The sequence below is a fragment of the Mytilus edulis genome, chromosome 13 (assembly GCF_963676685.1).
Source record: "Mytilus edulis chromosome 13, xbMytEdul2.2, whole genome shotgun sequence".
In the NCBI taxonomy this organism is placed as follows: Eukaryota; Metazoa; Mollusca; class Bivalvia; order Mytilida; family Mytilidae; genus Mytilus; species Mytilus edulis.
In genome coordinates, this window is record NC_092356.1 from 17,911,716 (window position 1) to 17,927,346 (window position 15,631).

The 15,631-nt window shown below is 33.2% G+C and overlaps 1 long non-coding RNA gene across 1 annotated transcript in view; it reads left to right on the forward strand.

Moving 5' to 3' along the window:
• Nucleotides 1-6,193: 6,193 nt before the first annotated feature.
• LOC139501480 (uncharacterized) overlaps nucleotides 6,194-15,631 on the forward strand; it is a 35,610-nt gene continuing 26,172 nt past the window's right edge. The window contains exon 1 of the long non-coding RNA XR_011658578.1: nucleotides 6,194-6,255. This is a non-coding gene — a long non-coding RNA (uncharacterized lncRNA). The remainder of the gene's footprint in view (nucleotides 6,256-15,631) is intronic.

The window sequence follows — 15,631 nt, forward strand, 5'->3', positions numbered from 1 at the left end:
CATGTACTAATAAAAAATGCACATTGTATGCACTTTGCAAAAAACCATTACACGATCAATTGTCTGCTTGTAAAAAAAGTTTTGAAATTGTGGTGTTAATTAGTCACGAAGATGAATTGATTGTTTGAACAATAAACACATTTTTTCGTATTTTAAAATCAATTAAGTCTCAATTAAAACCAATTGTCTAATATTACCAGATTGATTAGTTTATGCTTGTGTGAGCGTATAAGATAAGTGTGGTTTACTTTAGTAGTCTTAAAGTATTTCTAAGTGATTATACTCTCTGACTTTATGTATAGGTCAATGCAGGTTATGTAATCGCTAGATTTATGTACAAATAATGAAATATTTTTTAAATGTTTGTGAGGGCTTTAACAATACAACACATATATCATACTTTTTATTTTAAAACGTTTACAATCACGTTTGTTCATTTATAGTAGCACATACTGATTGTAACCCCTAACCGAGTATACAGCACTTTGATCAGTACTTTATTGCTTTTTATTTTAAAAATCACATTTTTTCCTTTATAGAATCACCTACTGGTTGTAACCCCTAGACGAGTATACAGCTCTTCAGTACTTTAAGAAATTCTGTTGTCGCGCGTTTAAACTATGCTGTGCATTAAAAAAAATCACCAAACAATTTTATATTTGAAACTTGCGCCTCAAATGCTTTACATGTGTCCTATAGCGTTCTTTTTTTTATACTATTGTTTCCGGGGGAAACTACTGGATCGATCTATTCTCCCCCCCCCTCCCCGGAAAAATTGGCATGATCCCACTTTTCCCCATCAGCGTCATGGGGGGGGGGGGGCAGGATCAGGCCAATCCCCCCCCCCCCTTTAGTAGCGTGAGAAGCTAATGGTTCCGCTTTGTAATATAACGTCGGCGACGTCAGTTAGAAATTTTGAAAAAAAAGAATATTTACTTTTTTTTATTAGGTTAGAGTTACCAAAGCTTCATCGTATGATTTGATATGTATTTATAGATATACAGATATACACATGTTGTACACACCAAGCACATCCATTCTTATTCGTGAACCCTTGGTATCATTGACTAAACGAATACAATTACTTAAACCACCTCATTTCAGTAAGAAGATTTTCCCCTGGACAGAAGTTTAAGATATGTCTCCGAGTAATATGATGAAATGACTTTTTTTTTAAATTACATGATAAATATTGCAAGGTACCACCAAGTAAAAAAACAACATCGAAAGCACGGATAGAAAGAAAATACTCGTCGACTTCAAGCTTTCATTCAGGAAAAGAAGTCCGATACGGATGAAACTTCATCAAACCTAGGGGAGATATGTTCACCCGCTCTAACCAGCACGGGAGACGTGGTAGTACAGGAACTACCCCGATAAGTTAGAATTGTATAAGATCTACAATCCCACCTTCCCTAAAGATGCATAGGGTCGACCACCATCCAGCACTAATGGTACATTAAGACGTGCTAGTAAGTAATTAAATTAGTTTATAACAAAATAATTTACGAAATAAACCATGACCGACATGAACCAACAACAATCACTGTACTACATGCAGCTGGCTTGGGAATGGCAGATAAAGAATGTGGGGGCCTTAAACTTGACCCTCCTCCAACCCAACACGGGACAGCACACAGGTAGAAAAATCTGTAAAATATCAGCTGCAATTTACTTCACTAAAATGTTAGTACGGTGCACAATATTCACTTGAAATAAAACAATAGACACAAAGATCCGAAATAAAAGTTAAAAAAAAATGTATTCGCTGTTTATACTGAAAGGTATTTCAAAGCCAGTGAAAATGTAGACGGACTAGTGAATATAGACAGACTGGTAAATCTATACCCATATAGACAGACAGTTAATCATGTACAAAGACTATAGTTGACACATAGACAGACTAGTGTACGTATTAATGTAAATGAACAACAAATTTGTATATAAATAAATATAATTCCAACACTGTTCGGTTTAATTTCCATACCTGCAAATATGTGTGTAGTGAAATCTATACTATGGGGGGAAAGATTGGCATGGAGGGAAAGTGACTATATGTATACGTATTGTCAAATTTCTGCTTGGGAAAAATTGCAATGCTCCAAATTTTCCCCGGGGGAAACATTCAATTTGGCTCATGTCAGTCTTTCCCCCAGTGGAAAAACTGGCATGGGGAGAAAATAATATCTACAGAATTTTGTCACTGTTTTCACTCGTGTTGCCGGATCAAGCGAGATATACCAAAAAATAATGAATTGTTTTACCTATCCAAAGAGATATATTATTGCCAAGTTTGATGTTTCTACCATCGAAAATGTGGTTCCCGTTTGCACTAGTACTCATGAAAAGTGCAATTTAACCAATAAACTGTTACATTAAAATGCGGTTATGTCATGAAAACGGAAATTTTTAAAGTTGTTTTGTTCGGTATTACCTCCAAAGTAGTCAACTCTCCTGTGCTTTTATGCAACATCATTAAAACGGTAATTTTCTGTTAATTGTTCATAAAATGTATGACTGAGATCGATCAGGCTCAGGCATAGATGATAGAAGGCTTTAGCCAGATTTGCCACAATTTGGGGGATTGTTTTTCATTTATTATTATTTTTTTAACTTCATAAACGATATGGTCGTTAGGCTGATTCTAGCGACCTTGATGATACTTGATTAAGATGGCCGACAGTTCATGATTTACAATTACATATAAAATGCGATATTTCATAAAAATGGGTTTCAACAGCAAAATTTAGCGCTCCATAAACAATTTGAACTTAAAGCATCAATTTTATAATTAAACAAGTAAATCAATTAAATAGCTTTGATAATATATATTTTTTTCAAGAAGTTTTATATCCTTCTAATATATACCATGTGGGAGGGACAAATGTAGTGGACATTGGGTATTTCCTCGTTTAAACCAAAGATACTTGCACATTCTTGACATGAGACTTCAAGAACATGTTTGTGAATAAAAACGAAAATAACGGAGAAAATGCTAGAAACAACTAAAGAATAAAGAAATGAAGGACCCTTAAAGAAACCACACACACAAACAAATAGCCAACAAGACCTCTATTCATCACAAGAACAACACACGTTTTCTTTACCAGCATGTTCTTCTTAAACATAAGATTTATTGCTCTTATGAACTGTAAATACATACAAACGTTTGTAGCTCAAACATTGAATAATACCGATCTCTCAGTTTTTTCTTGTTTTTTTATAGAATTAACGACTGATTAGAGATTGCGACAACTATCCTCTTTTTTTCTCGATGCGGTTAAAGAGATGTGGAATGAAATGGTCAACACATATATATATATAGAGAGAGAAACATGTATTAAATATATATAAAGAATAGAGAAAATAAGGGCAGACAAAAAAACTTGAACAATATAGAAAAATAAGGTGTAGAAATTTAAAGAAAATAAGTAAGGGTCAACATAGATAAACAATAGAGAAAAGTTATATAACAGTTAAAGAATAAAGAAATAAAGGACCCCCTTCCAGACCTTCATAGATGTATGTTTATATGGGGAAAATAGAGATTGTTGTCTGGTAAGACGATTTTTATTTCTTGCACTGAAGATTAAGTACCTATGAGGGATTTAAAAGAGACGCGATTGCAGACCTTCATAGATGTATGTTTATATGGGGGAAATAGAGATTGTTGTCTGGTAAGACGATTTTTATTTCTTGCACTGAAGATTAAGTACCTATGAGAGATTTAAAAGAGACGCGATTGCAGACCTTCATAGATGTATGTTTTTTTGGGGGAAATAGAGATTGTTGTCTGGTAAGACGATTTTTATTTCTTGCACTGAAGATTAAGTACCTATGAGGGATTTAAAAGAGACGCGATTGCAAAGCCAATGTATATTATACGCTTTTGTTTTCTTCTTTTTACCACAGTAATATTTTTAAAAAATAAGTATACCAAACACGGTGCTAATCTTGATTTCTTTGTGTTGTTTATATGATGCTGAATTGTTAAAATATAGAGATGGCCAGGGACCAATTTCACTGAATTTATCTCACACGAAATGAATTTTCGAAAATTCGTTCAATCTTTATTAGTTTAAACATATTTATTTATAATAGTGGATTGGGAAACAAGTTTTTCAACTTATATTAATCCCTTTCCACTTTGCTTTATTAATATTATCATTCACATTTTAAGTGCTTTATGCGTGTTGATTCAGGGCTGTAACAATATAATGTCGCATGTCTGAACACGTGGCCACGTATTTTCATAATATTCATAAAGACACATATTCGTTCATTTCGGTTAAGCTAACTTAAACAATTTCAAATTATTAATAAAACTTAATGTTTTTCCAGACATAACAGGTTGTTTGTTTGAGACCAATTACTTGAGGTGTAATACCACAAATGCAGATGTAGGAAGTTATCACTGCATTAACTTGCAGGGAAAAAAATACTAGTCATAAACATATAACTTTACTTGGGTGCTTCAAAGTACCTTTCTTTTTTTTAACTTGAGCTTGTACACAGGGGAAAAAGAGGTGAACATTTGATTGATTTTATCTTATATACAAGGAAATGTTATATGATTTTTTTCTGTAGACAGGATAAAACTGTTCTCATGCCATGTAAAAAAAAATGGAACAAAGATAAATTTGGCACAATTTTTTGATGATTGACAATTTAAGAAGCAGAAAATCAATGATGGTATTTCTCCTAGAGTCTATAAATGTTTCGATAACTTTTGGGGAATTCTGAGCAAATATATAAGTAAGTTTTCTAGCAAATATGTAATTCTTAGTGTATTTGAATTAAAGTGATAACTTTAGAGATGCATGGAAGTTCGACAATAAAATTCACCTTGTGTTCTGTGGATTCTTTTATTTTCCTTGGTACCAATTTTCGTGAAATACGGAATAATCATTTTCGTGGGTATTCGATTTCTTGGTTTTCCAAAAGTAAACATATAATTAAGATTATAGAAAATTTGTAATTCTTGGACATTTAGATTCGTGGCTTGTCTGTACCCTCGAAATCCAAGAACATTTAAATCTCACGAATAATTATAACGAATCCAAAGTATGAGTTTTGATATTGACGTTTTATTGTTCAATTTTTTTTTTTAAATCTCAAAAAATTGTTCAACCAAGCAACATGTTCGTTTGCCTTTCATTCAATCCTTGACATCTTATTAACAATCCTCGGGAGAATCCGCTACTTCCAGAATGAGGAACTGTATCGGTCGAGTTGAGTCAAGTCTTGATGTCTATAATGTAAAAAAAAATACACTAGTAAAAAATTACTGCATACAGGTAGGAACGGTAAATTTACTATGGGGAATATGTGTAAATAGATTTTGCCAGGCCATCTTGTTTAATACAGCATTTTCCCACTCGTTCACGTTATATCTGCAAATGTAAAATGAACCCAGCATTTCAAAGTTTTAAAATTTATTAATCGGGGCAACCTGTTTTTCAAACGAAACAACGAAAATGTCGATGGTTGTTTTCCGAATGGTTATGGCTGGATATAACACTCGACAAATTGAATCCTTTTGTGATTTATGAAAATTTATTTATCTGGTAAAGTCTGGTATAAATGCAAATTGAATTAGAGAATTTTTATTAAATTCTAATGCAATAAATGGTACTTTTAAAGTTAAATGGGTAGGTAGTAACCTATTTGTCCTTTATGTTATCTTCGTCAAGTTCTGTTAGCACTTTTAGCACTTATCTATCCCAAATTCATGTATTTGGTTTTGATGTTATATTTGTTATTCTCATAGGATTTTGTCTAATGCTTAGTCCGTTTCTGTGTGTGTTACATTTTAATGTTGTGTCGTTGTTCTCCTCTTATATTTAATGCGTTTCCCTCAGTTTTAGTTTGTTAACCCGATTTTGTTTTGTTGTCCATGGATTGATGAGTTTTGAACAGCGGTATACTACTGCTGCCTTTATTAGATCTGATCATACAATGACATCAAGTTGCACTGATCTTAATCTATTCATCATTGATGGATAAAAACCTGCTTGCTAAAATGTAATTACATCAGTTTTTCTTTCTTTTTTGAATATCGTTTATTTCATATAAAAGTTTTAATGTATCTTAACAAAGTTGAAAATATCTATGACACATAGATGCCAATATCACATGATAGTTCAAGACATACAAAACCTCATGTAGAAAGTTTTGAGCAAACAGAGATGCATGAATTTTGAAGAGACTACACGTGTTTAAAATTCATACAATGCATGTGCATGCGACATAGATGTATGTATGACTTTAATTGTAATATATATCTTTTTGACCTTCATATCTAATCTTTAAAAAAAATAAACTTCATTTTTTTATTTTAAGGTCTCTTTTTCTCTATTTTGCTATTTTTCGTCCATTATTCTCTATTCTGTATATTTTAACCCCCGTTATTCTTTATTCTTTTTATCTTAAACCCCTATTATTCTTTATTTGAATTTTGACCTTTTGGACTCTTTTGTTCATTTCATTGGCATATTTTCTATAGTATCATGAGTATTGAGCAATTCTTTACCATTCTGCAAACCCTTTCAAGACCCGTATACAATGTATGATTATTACACAAAGCACTGAAACTTTACCCTATTTCTAATAATCATATTTAAGGTCTTTCCTCTCCGCGAGGAAAGACCTTATTGTTTTTCTCCTGTTTTTTTAAGGTCTTTCCCCAACATGGGAAAGACCTTATTGTTTTTCTAATGTTTTTTTTTCTTTTTCTTTTTTTTCTTTTTTTTCTTCCAACATTTTTTTGACATGCCCGCTTCTTGTTCCTGTTGAAGTTATTAAGACCAAATATGGACCATCGCTAGACCTCACCAAGATGTATTACCAAATGACTCTGTTAAGGATTTCATCATCCTTTTTAGGAGTTTTCTCCCTTTTATTGATTTTTTTCAACATGGCCCTCCCTCGTTGGTTTTAAAGATAGCATGACCTAAATTGGGCAAAATGTAGATCTTATCATGATGTATTACCATGTGAGGCTGAATAGGATTTCATCGTCCCCTATGAAAGTTATATCCCCTTGAAACAATTTCTTTCCTTTGCATTTTCTCAAAAAGTATAAGAGATAGAATCGATTTGAAAACGGCAACATGTACAGGAACAGATGGCAATGTTAATGAACATGTACAATCATTTTGTTATTAACCCTTTTAAGGAGTTATTCCCCTTGAAAAATTGTACATAATTTTTGAAAAATTCTATTTCTAAAACCAGAAGTCATAGAGACTTAGAACCTTCACCAATAATCTTTAATTCATGTGACCTTTAATATGCAGTCAAGGTCAAAGGTCACTAAGTGCAAAAAAAAATTACGCTGCAATTTCAAGCTTACATATTAGGAAAACGATAAGACTTTGCTGCATACATACAGCGTATAAAATGTTCCTCTCGATGAGCTCTTCATTTTATATGAAAAGTCCAAAAATGTCCGACTGTCTGTTCAAAAGTTACAGCGGGATGATTCTTAAAAGTATAGTATTGTGTGTATATCTTTTTAAATGTAACAGATATCAACCTACTATAAAGTGCAAAGATGATCAGTAATTCAAGACCTTCAATTTGAGGTCAATGTCAGGTCATGATGAAATTTCACCTTGACCTTCACAGTATACAATGACCTTGACCTTGTGATAGTTGAAAGGTTAAGTGGTCCTGAGTTGAATGGTGCTAGTCCCATGTCTCTACGACTTCCGGTTCTCAAGTTTTGTATTGCATCATATATTTGATGATTAATTGTGACCTTTGTGAACTTTGAAATTGTCCCAATTCTTTTTCTATAATGATGTCCTTCAACTGTAGATCATTTATCATTGAACAGATTTGAGATATCTATTGTCGTTTTAGAGATAATGCAGTTTGAAGTTTTGCGAGCGGAGGCATGTATTTCTGAATCATCAAGAGCTTACCACTTAAAATGTTTTAGAAATTGAAGAAGTTGACATAGTTATATGTTTGACCAAATACCAAATACATTCCATGGAAAAAAACACCAAAAAATCAATTTGAAATTTTCAAGTTTTGCATTGACTTTGTTAGTTTCATAACTTCTATTTATATAGTTGATATTGCATCATTATTTTCACTTTGTCAAATGGGGTCATCTGATATATCAAATTGAAGGTCTTAATGAACTCTACTTAAAAATGAAAATTTTAAACCCCCTTTTCATCCCAGGGGAACGGGTGGGGTCATTTAGTGCAAACATTCAAATTTCTCAGATGGTAAGGTTGTCGCATATCAAATGAAAGAACATAAAGCGTACATTTCAAATTTCAAATTGACGTCTCCCAAAAATGGGTTGGATGGGGTCATTGAGTGCAAAAGATAAATGTTCTTTTAAGGTAGGGTTGTTGTATATCAAATGAAAAGTCATGATGTGTACATTTGAAATATCAAATTCCCGATCTCCAAAAATTAGTTGGATAGGGTAATTAAGTGCAAAAATCAAACTTTCTAGAACATAGTGTTGTCGCATATCAAATGAAAGCTCGTCTACTCTGTTCCATATATCATAATTCCGATCTCAAAAATGTAGGCGGATGAGGTCATTAAGTGTAAAAAGCGAAAAGTTTCAGAAGGTATGCTTGTCGTATATCAAACGAAAGGTCGTACAAAGTACAATACGAAACTAGTATCTCAATTGTTTGTAAAACAATTGAAAGGTCTTTCCTGTAAAAGTGATGTTTTCGTAATGTTCTTTGTACGACCTTTCGTTTGATATACGACAAGCATACCTTCTGAAACTTTTCGCTTTTTACACTTAATGACCTCATCCGCCTACATTTTTGAGATCGGAAGTATGATATATGTAACACAGAATAGATGAGCTTTCATTTGATATGCGACAACGCCATGTTTTAAAAAGTTTGTTTTTTTGCATTTAATAAACCCATCCAACCAATTTTTGGAGGTTGGGAATTTGATATTTCAAATGTATACATCATGACCTTTCATTTGATATGCAACAACCCTATCGTAAAAGAAAATTTATTTTTTGCACTCAATGACCCCATCCAACCAATTTTTGGGGGACGTCAATTTGAAATTTGAAATGTACGCTTTATGTTCTTTCATTTGATATGCGACAACCTTACCATCTGAGAAATTTGAATGTTTGCACTAAATGACCCCACCCTTCCCCCTGGGATGAAAAGGGGGTTTAAAATTTTCATTTTTAAGTAGAGTTTATTTAGACCTTCAATTTGATATATCAGATGACCCCATTTGACAGAGTGCAAATAATGATGCAATATCAACTATATAAATAGACGTTATGAAACTTACAAAGTCAATGCAAAACATGAAAATTTCAAATTGATTTTTTGGTGTTTTTTTCCATGGAATGTTTTTGGTATTTGGTCAAACATATAACTATTTCAACCTCTTCAATTTCTAAAACATTTTAAGTGGTAAGCTCTTGATGATTCAGAAATACATGCCTCCGCTCGCAAAATTTGAAACTGCATTATCTCTAAAACGACAATAGATATCTCAAATCTGTTAAATGATAAATGATCTACAGTTGAAGGACAACATTATAGAAAAAGAATTTGGACAATTTCAAAGTTCACCAAGGTCACAATTAATCATCAAATATATGATGCAATACAAAACTTGAGAACCGGAAGTCGTAGAGACATGGGACTATCACCATTCAACTCAAGACTACTTGACCTTTCAAATGTCACAAGGTCAAGGTCATAGTATAATGTGAAGGTCAAGGTGAAATTTCATCATGACCTAACATTGACCTCAAATTGAAGGTCTTGAACTACTGATCATCTTTGCAGTTTATAGTAGGTTGATATCTGTTACCTTTAAAAAGATATACACACAATACTATACTTTTAAGAATCATCCCGTCGTAACTTTTGAACAGACAGTCGGAATCTTTTGAGCTCAGTGTATAAAATGTAAAGCTCGTCGAGAGGAACATTTTATACGCTGTAAGTATGCAGCAAACTCTTATCGTTTTCTTAATATGCAAGCTTGAAATTGCAGCGTAATTTTTTTTTTGCACTCGGTGACCTTTGACCTTGGTGCAAATTAAAGGTCACACGAACTTAAGATTATTGGTGTAGGTCCCAAGTCTTTACGACTTCCGGTTCTCGAGATACAATTTTTCAAAAATTGTGTATATTTTTTCAAGGGAAATAACTCCTTATAAGGGTTAACAACCAAATGATTGTATATGTTTATTATCATTGCCATCTGGTCTTGTACATGTTGCCGTTTTCAAATCGATTCTATCTTGAATACTTTTTGAGAAAAATGTAAAAGAAAGAAATTGCTTCAAGGGGACGTAACTCTCATAGGGAATGATGAAATCCTTAGCAGCCTCATAAGGTAACACATCATGATGAGATCTAACTTTTGTCCAAATAAGGTCATGATATCTTTAAAAACAACGAGGGGGGGCCATGTCGAAAAAAACCAATAAAAGGGAGATAACTTCTAAAGGGGATGATGAAATCCTACACAGCCTCATCTGGTAATACTTCATGATGATGTCTAATGATGGTCCGTATTTGGTCTTGATAATTCGAACAGAAACGAGGGGAGGCCATGTCAAACAAATGCTGGATGAAAAAAAAAAAAAAAAAAAAAAAAAAAATATCACAAGGTCAAGGTCATAGTATAATGTGAAGGTCAAGGTGAAATTTCATCATGACCTGACATTGACCTCAAATTGAAGGTCTTGAATTACTGATCATCTTTGCAGTTTATAGTAGGTTGATATCTGTGACCTTTAAAAAGATATACACACAATACTATACTTTTAATAATCATCCCGTCGTAACTTTTGAACAGACAGTCGGACACTTTTGAGCTCAGTGTATAAAATGTAGAGCTGATAGAGAGGAACATTTTATACGCTGTAAGTATGCAGCAAACTCTTATCGTTTTCTTAATATGCAAGCTTGAAATTGCAGCGTAATTTTTTTTTGCACTTGGTGACCTTTGAACTTGGGTGCAAATTAAAGGTCACATGAACTTAAGATTATTGGTGTAGGTCCCAAGTCTTTACGACTTCCGGTTCTCGAGATACAATTTTTCAAAAATTGGGTATATTTTTTCAAGGGAAATAACTCCTTATAAGGGTTAACAACAAAATGATTGTATATGTTCATTATCATTGCCATCTGGTCTTGTACACGATTCCGTTTTCAAATCAATTCTATCTTGAATACTTTTTGAGAAAAATGTAAAAGAAAGAAATTGCTTCAAGGGGACGTAACTCTCATAGGGAATAATGAAATCCTTAGCAGCCTCATATGGTAACACATCATGATGAGATCTAACTGTTGTCCAAATAAGGTCATGATATCTTTAAAAACAACGAGGGGGGGCCATGTCGAAAAAAACCAATAAAAGGGAGATAACTTCTAAAGGGGATGATGAAATCCTACACAGCCTCATCTGGTAATACTTCATGATGAGTTCTACCGATGGTCCATATTTGGTCTTGATAACTCCAATAGAAACGAGGGGAGGCCATGTCAAAGAAATGCTGGATGAAAAAAAAAAAAAAAAAAAAAAAAAAAAAAAAAAAAAACAGGAGAAAAACAATAAGGTCTTTCCTCGCGGAGAGGAAAGACCTTAACTAGTATCTCAATTGTTTGTAAAACAATTGAAAGGTCTTTCCTGTAAAAGTGATGTTTTCGTAATGTAGCTTGTACGACCTTTCGTTTGATATACGACAAGCATACCTTCTGAAACTTTCCACTTTTAACACTTAATGACCTCATCCGCCTACATTTTTGAGATCGGAATTATGATATATATAACACTGAGTAGATGAGATTTCATTTGATATGCGACAACGCCATGTTCTAGAAAGTTTGATTTTTGCACTTAATAACCCAATCCAAGTAATTTTTGGAGGTCGGGAATTTGATATTTCAAATGTACACATCATGACCTTTCATTTGATATACAACAACCCTATCTTAAAAGAAAATTTATGTTTTGCACTCAATGACCCCATCCAACCCATTTTTGGGAGACGTCAATTTGAAATTTGAAATGTACACTTTATGTTCTTTCATTTGATATGCGACAACCTTACCATCTGAGAAATTTGATTGTTTGCACTAAATGACCCCACCCGTCCTCCTAATATGAAAAGGGGGTTTAAAATTTTCATTTTTAAGTAGAGTACATTTAGACCTTCAATTTGATATATCAGATGATCCCAATTGATAAAGTGCAAATAATGATGCAATATCAACTATATAAATAGAAGTTATGAAACTTACAAAGTCAATGCAAAACTTGAAAATTTCAAATTGAATTTTTGGCGTTTTTTTCCATGGAATGTTTTTGGTATTTGGTCAAACATAGAACTATGGTAACCTCTTCAATTTCTTAAACATTTTAAGAGGTACGCTCTTGTTGATTCTGAAATACATGCCTCCGCTCAAAAAACTTCAAACTGCATTATTTCTACAGCAACAATAGATATCTCAAATCTGTTAAATGATAAATGATCTACAGTTGAAGGACAACATTATAGAAAAAGAATTGGGACAATTTCAAAGTTCACCAAGGTCAAAATTAATCATCAAATATATGATGCAATACCAAACTTAAGAACCGGAAGTCGTAGAGACACGGGACTAGCACCATTCAACTCAGGACCACTTGACCATTCACATATCACAAGGTCAAAGTCATAGTATACTGTGAAGGTCAAGGTGAAATTTCATCATGACCTGACATTGACCTTAAATTGAAGGTCTTGAATTACTGATCATCTTTGCAGTTTATAGTATGTTGATATATGTTACCTTTAAAAAGATATACACAAAATACTATACTTTTAAGAATCATCCCGTTGTAACTTTTGAATAGACGGTCGGACCTTTATGGGTTTATAATATAAAATGTAGAGCTCGTCGAGAGGAACATTTTATACGCTGTATGTATGCAGCAAAGTCTTACCGTTTTCCTAATATGTAAGCTTGAAATTGCAGCGTAATTTTATTTTGCACTCGGTGACCTTTGACCTTGGGTGCATATTGAAGGTCACATAAATTAAAGATTATTGGTGAAGGTTCAAGGTCTCTATGACTTCCGGTTCTGGAATTACAATTTTTCTAAAATTATGTACATTTTTTCAAGAGAAATAACTCCCTATAAGGGTTGATAACAAAATAATTGTATATGTTCATTAACATTGCCATCTGTTCCTGTACATGTTGCCGTTTTCAAATCAATTCTATCTCTAATACTTTTTGAGAAAAATGCAAAGGAAAGAAATTGCTTCAAGGGGATATAACTCTCATAGGGGACGATGCAATCCTATTCAACCTCATATGGTAATACATCATGATGAGATATACCTATTGTCCAAATAAGGTAATGATATCTTGAAAAACAACGAAAGGGGGCCCTGTTGAAAAAAACTAATAAAAGGGAGATAACTTATAAAGGGGATGATGAAATCCTTAACAGGGTCATCTGGTTATACATCTTGATGAGGTTTATCGATGGTCTATGTTTGGTCTTGATAACTTCAAAAGAAACATGGGGAGGCCATGCCAAAAAAATGTTGGAAGAAAAAAAAGAAAAAAAAGAAAAAACATTAGAAAAACAATAAGGTCTTTCCTCACGAAGGGGAAAGACCTTAAAAAAAAAACAGGAGAAAAACAATAAGGTCTTTCCTCGCGGAGAGGAAAGACCTTAAACATCACTTTTACAGGAAAGACCTTTCAATTGTTTTACAAACAATTGAGATACTAGTTAAGGTCTTTCCTCTCCGCGAGGAAAGACCTTATTGTTTTTCTCCTGTTTTTTTTTTTTTTTTTTTTTTTTTTTTTTTTTTTTTTTCATCCAGCATTTGTTTGACATGGCCTCCCCTCGTTTCTATTGGAGTTATCAAGACCAAATATGGACCATCGGTAGACCTCATCATGAAGTATTACCAGATGAGGCTGTGTATGATTTCATCATCCCCTTTAAAAGTTATCTCCCTTTAAATGTTTTTTTTCGACATGACCCCCCCTCGTTGTTTTTGAAGATATCATGACCTTATTTGGACAATAGTTAGATCTCATCATGATGTGTTACCATATGAGGCTGCTAAGGATTTCATCATTCCCTATGAGAGTTATGTCCCCTTGAAGCAATTTCTTTCTTTTACATTTTTCTCAAAAAGTATTCAAGATAGAATCGATTTGAAAACGGCAACATCTACAGGACCAGATGGCAATGTTAATTAACATATACAATCATTTTGTTGATAACCCTTATAAGGAGTTATTTCCCTTGAAAAAATATAAACAATTTTTGAAAAATTGTATCTCGAGAACCGGAAGTCGTAAAGACTTGGGACCTACACCAATAATCTTAAGTTCATGTGACCTTTAATTTGCACCCAAGGTCAAAGGTCACCGAGTGCAAAAAAAAATTACGCTGCAATTTCAAGCTTTCATATTAAGAAAACGATAAGAGTTTGCTGCATACTTACAGCGTATAAAATGTTCCTCTCGACGAGCTCTACATTTTATACACTGACCTCAAAAGAGTCCGACTGTCTGTTCAAAAGTTACGACGGGATGATTCTTAAAAGTATAGTATTGTGTGTATATCTTTTTAAAGGTAACAGATATCAACCTACTATAAACTGCAAAGATGATCAGTAGTTCAAGACCTTCAATTTGAGGTCAATGTCAGGTCATGATGAAATTTCACCTTGACCTTCATATTTTACTATGACCTTGACCTTGTAACATTTGAAAGGTCAAGTGGTCCTGAGTTGAATGGTGATAGTCCTATGTCTCTACGACTTCCGTGTCTCAAGTTTTGTATTGCATCATATATTTGATGATTAATTGTGACCTTGGTGAACTTTGAAATTGTCCCAATTCTTTTTCTGTAATGTTGTCCTTCACCTGTAGATCATTTATCATTTAACAGATTTGGGATATCTATTGTCGTTTGAGAGATAATGCAGTTTGAAGTTTTGCGAGCGGAGGCATGTATTTCTGAATCATGAAGAGCTAACCACTTAAAATGTTTTAGAAATTGAAGAGGTTGACATAGTTATATGTTTGACCAAAAACCAAAAACATTCCATGGAAAAAACCACCAAAAAATCAATTTGAAATTTTCAAGTTTTGCATTGACTTTGTAAGTTTCATAACTTCTATTTATATAATTGATATTGCATCATTATTTGCACTTTGTCAAATGGGGTCATCTGATATATCAAATTGAAGATCTTAATAAACTCTACTTAAAAATGAAAATTTTAAACCACCTTTTCATCCCAGGGGCACGGGTGGGGTCATTTAGTGCAAACATTCAAATTTCTCAGATGGTAAGGTTGTCGCATATCAAATGAAAGAACATAAAGCGTACATTTCAAATTTCAAATTGACGTCTCCCAAAAATGGGTTGGATGGGGTCATTGAGTGCAAAAAATAAATGTTCTTTTAAGGTAGGGTTGTTGTATATCAAATGAAAGGTCATGATGTGTACATTTGAAATATCAAATTCCCGACCTCCAAAAATTTGTTGGATAGGGTTATTAAGTGCAAAAATCAAACTTTCAAGAACATGGTGTTGTCGCATATCAAACGAAAGCTCATCTACTCTGTTCCAT